This window comes from Hyalella azteca, unplaced genomic scaffold (assembly GCF_000764305.2).
Source record: "Hyalella azteca isolate HAZT.00-mixed unplaced genomic scaffold, Hazt_2.0.2 contig1835, whole genome shotgun sequence".
Classification (NCBI taxonomy): domain Eukaryota; kingdom Metazoa; phylum Arthropoda; class Malacostraca; order Amphipoda; family Hyalellidae; genus Hyalella; species Hyalella azteca.
Window position 1 is genome coordinate 38,826 of NW_025932132.1, and position 5,783 is coordinate 44,608.

General features: G+C 38.6%; 2 long non-coding RNA genes across 2 annotated transcripts; one reads left to right on the forward strand and one right to left on the reverse strand.

The window, feature by feature from the left end:
* Positions 1–3,025: 3,025 nt before the first annotated feature.
* On the reverse strand, positions 3,026–3,727 carry LOC108670527. The gene is made up of 2 exons (XR_001930737.1): positions 3,661–3,727; positions 3,026–3,278 (listed from the first exon to the last, which is right to left on the reverse strand). It is a non-coding gene; the product is annotated as an uncharacterized LOC108670527 (long non-coding RNA).
* A 1,444-nt stretch (positions 3,728–5,171) lies between these two features.
* On the forward strand, positions 5,172–5,783 carry LOC108670534. Its single transcript, XR_001930743.2, has 2 exons — positions 5,172–5,351; positions 5,555–5,783. It is a non-coding gene; the product is annotated as an uncharacterized LOC108670534 (long non-coding RNA).

The window sequence follows — 5,783 nt, forward strand, 5'->3', positions numbered from 1 at the left end:
GTGTTAAGCTGCATCAGAGTTCATGAAACACTTGCTTATCCTCCAAGAAGAGTTCAGATGTCATTTTCAGGATTCTTTCTACATTTAGGATTTTCAGCTGAAACAGCCAGCGAGGCTACGGAGTCTCACTGGCCGGTCACTCTTATCCTGTTAACACGCAATGGAAATTTTTGAAGCATGTCAACAACGTTGCAGTCAAATCGGAGATCCAGGAAAACAACAGCCAGCATCACCAGACTCACGACTATTTCTTCTCCTCCTGTACACAACAGGGATTTCTCCTAGAAGGTTCTCATTCTTTTCATTTCAACATTCTTCTGTCATATTGATTTCAAGACCCTATAATTATAAAATCTAATGCTCGAAACGGGTTTGTACTAAAGCAGACAGAGTATGTGTTTCGATTCGCCCAAAAACGAGTTTTGACGTACTGATAGCAAAGAAGCAGGGCCATCCATCTCATTAAAAGACATTGCTAAATCAATACCTGTTACTAAACATGTCAAGTGCTGACAAAGGTCAGTAATAATTTATTATTGCTAGCGCTTAATAAACAGAAGTACCGCAGGATGGAGACCGCAGAAAATGTAACCACGTTCAGCGTTCNTGCTTGTGTAAGTGAACTCGGTAAAGAATTGCTCATATTTATGACTGCTCAATTAAATTATATGGAGCAGTTATTGAGGGACATATATAGGGAAGAAGATAAAGTGCAGTTTCAGCAAATTAGGAGATGTGTTACCTTTTGGAATCGCAAGTCATTATTATGAAGCACAACGATGCCCCCAAAGCTTCCATAAACAAGTTAACTTTTTGATTTGGCAAAGTTTGAAAGAAAAATGTCGCCAGTCGTCCGAGACGAACACCATACAGGTGTTAAGCTGCATCAAGAGATCATGTAACACTTGCCAATCGTCCAAGAAGAGCTCAGATGTCATTTTCAGGATTCTTTCTACAATTAGGATTTTCAGCTGAAACAGCCAGTGAGGTTGCAATGCCTCACATGGCTGGTCACACTTATCCTGTTAACACGCAGTAGAAATTTTTTGAAGCTTGTCAACAACGTTGCAGTCAAATCGGAGATCCAGGAAAACGACAGTACAGCATCACCAGACGCACGACTATTTCTACTACTCCTGTACACAACAGGGATTTCTCCTAGAAGGTTTTCATTCTTTTCTTTTCAACATTCTTCTGTCATATTAATTTCATGACCCTATACTTATAAAATCTAATGCTCGAAACGGGTTTGTACTGAAGCAGACAGAGTATGTGTTTTGATTCGCCCAAAAACGAGTTTTGATGTACTGTTAGCAAAGAAGCGGGGCCATCCATCTCATTAAAAGTCATTGCTAAATCAATACCTGTTACTAAACCTGTCAAGTGCTGACAAAGGTCAGTAATAATTTATTATTGCTAGCGCTTAATAAACAGAAGTACAGCAGGATGGAGACCGCAGAAAATGTAACCACGTTCAGCGTTCCCGGGAGCACTGCTTCGGATACAAGAGAGAGTTGCTGCCGACGCTGCGTTCATTGCATGAAGTTGTGGCAAGGCTCTTAGCGCTTCGGTGGAAATAACTTTAGGCAAAAGGCTGCGCTCAAAAGACGCGGTCATCTACAGACCGCGGCCAAAATGCTGTGATAAACTACGGGAATTCAAAGAGATCAATTAATTATTAATAAAAGGTATCCACCCTTTTAGAGACAGCATATTTCTGCCTGAAATGGCGGGAAATGAACAGGTGCAAAAGGAAAGAAAATCGACGGTCAGCCAGCTACAAGAAGCCAAGATGGCACCGACCGCAGGTCACTCATACACGAGTCTGATGATTTGTGAAGAAGAAATATAAAATCAAGCATGATTTTATATTTACTCAGTTCTATTTACTCAGTTATATATTTACTCAGTTATATATCAGTTTACTATACAATGTTTTATAAGTAGCAGATTCTGTTTTGAATAAAAGAAGCGAACTTTTAAGGGCGAGAGAGAGGATCCAGGCATTATTTGTGTTACAGAAACGCTGCCAAGAAATCATAGTGGGAAATTATTGACAAGCTAAATTTCAGTTGTCAGGTTATGATTGTTTCCACACCATGGGCTAAGAAGAGTGTAACAGAGCTGTAGCAGTGAGGGCGAGAACCCTTCATGGTGCTCAGGAAGTTAAGCTGTCTGTTCAGTGCATCAATATCAAACGAATATAAAAAACTATCGAACACGCGTTCTTCAAATGTAATGGAACTTAAAAATTGATGCGGCTAAACATAGTAGCTCAATCGTGGCACCCGTCGTGTTTGGTAAAGATAAATGGTTGGTTCTTTTTAATATGTCTGTATATCCTCCGAGCCATATTAAGTAGTTATTGCTGTTTTCAGTTGAAACTTTAACAGACAGCTTCACTTTTATGCCCAGAGGCTATTAGAAATTTTACTGTTTCATGTTCCATTTAATTAAAATTATGTTCCGTTTTAATTTAACGGAGACCTTAGAGATTAAGTAAGATTAAGTATCGATTTCGAGAGAAATTTTGATGAATGAAAGGTTCTTAATTGTTCTTTGACTGCATGCTTATGTGATACGGAGGTGACTCTAATGGTGCTTGGCTGCTGTATTGCTCACAGTGACCAGAGTGCAATTCTCTTCTTGTTATCTTATTGAATTAATGCATGCTATATACTCAGTATGCTCCGTACATTTTACGATTTCTAGATTCAGTAACAAGCCAGATTTGGCCTAATCAACAATAAAGACTAATTTGCTATTACTTCATTACAAATGGAGTATCAAAAATTTCCAACTTGCTTCTCTGTTGAGTAAATTTTCGTGAGGTGTGATATGACCAGCATGATGTACGAGCGTTAGGACCAATTCTTCTCAATTTCAAGTGCGCGTATTGCATCCAAAGGACCGCGTGCTCGATTTTTCTATTTATTATAAATCACGCAAATATTTTAAGTGGAATACTTAAATACTTCGTTCTCATGACGCGTAAATTTCAGTTGGGGATGACTCATTTATTATGTTAACTGATTCATCTTTATTGTCAGTTACAAAACACTAGGAGTGAGTTGATCCGATGCGTGCAGTTTTCACCACTTCTTATGGCCCTTCCCCTTGCCTTTTCCTTTACCTTTCCCCTTTCCTCCTTTTCCCTTTCCTTTACCCTTTCCCTTCCAGTGCTTGTGATCACCTGGCACAGGGAAAGGCTCGGGTTCGGGTCCAGCGATGGTGCCGGTCACCAGCATCATCACCACCATGGCAAGCACGCTCAGTTTCTGTAATAAAATGCAAAGAACGTTATGAATGTTTATCTGAAGTAATGATGAATGATTGTTCATACAGAAGTTGTTAAGGATCTTGTTTTGTTTTAGTCAAAGTGCTCGATGATGCAAAAGTTTCTGCTCATGTCATTTTCCAAAGTCAAATAACAATGCGCGTATAGAGTAGTAACATTAACTTGATATATCACAAAGAATCAGTATCATTATTACATCAATTATGATTTGGATTTGCACATTACTTGTGTAAATTTTGATGAAATGATCATTTAGAATATAATTAAACATCGTTCTTAGTTTTTATCACTAGCACATATCCCTAAATGTTAAAGTTTCATTAAATTGTCTCTAATTTATTTAAAGATATCAAAACCCGTACCAAGAAGGATGCCATGTTGATCTTGTTCGAAGCGCTGTTGTTCGATCACTGTTTTCTGAGGTTCAAAGACGCTACTTAAATACGATGTATTCAGTATTTTTTTGCTTTGTGCAGCAAGCTCGTAAAATTTTGCAAGCAGCGACCGCTTGCAGTGATTCCGTGCCCGCAAGATTGCAGAACTCAATTGTCGACCAGTCACTCAATTGTCGACCAGTCACTCACTTGACCTGTCACTCAAGATCGCAAACAGAGCTCGGTAGCAAAGTTGCTCCCTACTTTTGCTGCAGAAAAACGCGACGCTTTGCCAAGACTACAATAACACCGTAATATTAAATTTTTTCCTAAAGAATTTCATATAATTTTTTTACACATATGAGAACAGATTGGTAATTGGTTTTTGTATCCATCGTTCCACGAATTGCCGTTTATTGGGTTATGGTTAGATTGCAAAACAAATGAAGAGTTAGTTTAGTGACCCTATGATTACTAGCGATTCAGCTGCTAAGCTATCTCGCGCCGAAACAAATGAAGAAGCACGTTTCTCATTTGATTCTTTGGGCGTTTTTATGTCTTCAAATTTTCGTGTGAAGAAAGATGGAAAGCTTTACAAAAATATTGCGGCTCTAGAAAGATAGATGGCATCAACAAAATTCATTTGGCGAAAGATTGCTGAAAAATATCGCACACTATATACAGTAGGTTGTACAGTGTACAGTTCTGCTATTTCCTGCCTCTCCCATTCCGTCCATTCCGTGAATGAAGTCTGCATATTGTGGGCTATACACAATATTGTTGGAATATTGATACAGAACACCTTCTTGTAGCGAGTATAGGGCATCCCCAGCAAAATTATCTGTAAAGCTGTTGCCAAGAACGTAGCATCGCATGTAAAAGATTAATGAACATTATTCCTTCAGCACATTATATCAGGAATTCAATGTTCTGAATATTTTGAAATAATGGTCCGTATCGCAACGTTATTTCAAACAATCCTCCACTTGATTTTTTTCGAAAAGATGTGTAATCAACTTGAAACTCTTTGGTGGTGGTCAAATTCCATGAATGGTTTATTGCAAGTGAATGAAAAATAATGAAAAGCTGAAATCTGCGAAGATTTGTCAAAAATAACAGCTGGCTCATCGATAAATGTCGGCTGATCGTATTAATTCCATTATTCGTTCCTCGATATATGCATTGTTTATTTACTGACAATATAAATGACAGATTTAATCCTACATGCTGATCATTAATTATAAATCTTCCTTATGAACACAGCACCGCCCGATGATATTTCACAAATAAATGGTAAAATTCCATAACGAAATTTATAGGCTGGAATCTATTATCTCGGAGTCTAGTCCAGTATTTTATATTCCATGTACTAGGACTATTTTGCACTTGCCTCGAGTATCTTACTATCATGTTCCCATGTGTAACTACTCTAACAAATATCCTTGGGTGACTGCAAAGTCCAGCACGGCAATCAATTACCCGCATTTATTTGATTTCATTACTCGAACACTAGACTCGATGCAGCGACATGCAGAGCGTTGGATTGCGCAACACTTGCCCTTGTCAACAAAGCGCGTTGACGCGGCGTAGCTTGTTATAAAACGCGCACGCGACGACGATACCGAACACTAAACGAACGACATCGCTCCAAGCAACTCTACGCAATGGCCTCCTTCTTTGTGAGTTCTTAACCGGGCTTGAATATGAAATTTTAGCGAACTACTTGAACCTTACTCAGAAAATCAATTTGCAGATCTAACCAGTATTGACTAGTAAACAATCATAACACCAAACAATAATTTTTGCAGACTTTAATATGAACAGATTTTTGAAAAAAATAAATCTTGAACATTTTCAATAAATATCTGTTTATTTTCCTTAGAACCTGAGCCTGATTGCCCTGGTGGTGGTGATGATGGCGGCTGGCGCCATTGCTGATCCTGATCCTAAACCTTTCCCTGCGCCTGGCAAAGGCAAAGGCGGGGGCAAAGGAAAGGGCAAAGGACACTGAAGAAAGGATCGCGAACTGGCTTGAAAAACTTGGACGGTGATTAGATTAGCAAATTCTATTCTTTTTGATCGACGAAAAATTAAACTTAGTGCGAAATTAA